Here is a 1,358-nt window from a genome sequence, read left to right as displayed (position 1 = left end):
CCTACTATGTTTACTAAAAAATATATCTTCAAAATATTTTCTTATTTGTGCACATTATTCTACTTCATTCTTTTTGACTGGCATACAGTGTTGCATAATATGAATACGTGATCATTTAGCTCCTGAGATCAGATGAGATCGGGCATATGGCCATAGACAGATAAGTGATAATTTATTTGCCATACCTCTATTGATGGACATTTAAGTTATTTGCAATTTTGTGCTACGGTGCTGAAGCAAACACCCTTGTACACATCCTCTTGTTGCTATGTGTTTTTTTCTTTGGAATGGATAAAAAAGTTCACTGGGTCACATAGATTCAGCCAAATTGACCTTTCAATTTATGTCCTCACACTTCATGTAACACAGTACTCATTTCCCCATCTTTTAGCCAAACTGAATAGCATCAACATTTTAATCCTTGCCAACTTGACGATGAGTTAAGACAGCTTTTTTTAATGGTTTTAATGTACTTTCCGCTGTTTACCATGAGTCTGATCATCTTTTGTGTATTTGTCATTCATGTTTACTCTTTTGTGAATTTCCTGTTCACAACATTTGTATATTTTCCGTCTTGATTATCTTTTTCCTTTCCTTTTGTAGGATGGCCTAATGAGCATCCCTGATCTGAAAATCTAAAATCTGAAATGCTCCAAAATCTAAAACCTTTTTTGTGCCAACATGATGGCACAAGTGAAAAATTCCACACCTGACCTCAAGTGACAGGTCACAGTCAAAAGTCAGTCAAACTTTGGTTCATGTTTAAGGTATTATTTAAAATATTATATAAAATTACCTTCATGCTATGTGTATAAGGTATATATGAAATATAAATGAATTTAGTGTTTAGACTTTGGTCCCATTCCCATGATGTCTCATTATATGTATGAAAATATTGTAAAAATCTGAAAAGAAAACCATAACCTGAAACACTTCTGGTCCCAAGCATTTCAGATAAGGGATATTCAACTTGTATTCGGTTGTGTATATTTATCATTTGATTGTATATCTTTTCAACTTTGATAAAAATAGATAACCTGTTAAACCATATAGACTGTCTTTAATTTGTAAGGTAGAATTGGATATACATTTCGAAGCTTACCTAAAGCTTGGTTTTGTGACAAAATATGCTTGAAAATTTATGTGTTTAATATTTAGCCCCTCGAATTATTTAGGGGACATTTTAAATTTTATCTTTGGATTGTGCCAGTCTTCCAGAGAGATTTCTATGTGGGTTGCAATCTTTTGCTCACAGACATCTGAATCAAGGGCAATTAATTTTTAAAAGTCCTATAGAAGATATTACTTTGATTTCATTATTGTAACAACTGTAGAAAAATTATGGCTGCATTCATTCT

This window comes from Propithecus coquereli, unplaced genomic scaffold, assembly GCF_000956105.1.
Source record: "Propithecus coquereli isolate 6110/MARCELLA unplaced genomic scaffold, Pcoq_1.0 Scaffold555, whole genome shotgun sequence".
NCBI classification, from domain to species: domain Eukaryota; kingdom Metazoa; phylum Chordata; class Mammalia; order Primates; family Indriidae; genus Propithecus; species Propithecus coquereli.
This window is presented reverse-complemented; position numbering follows the sequence as displayed.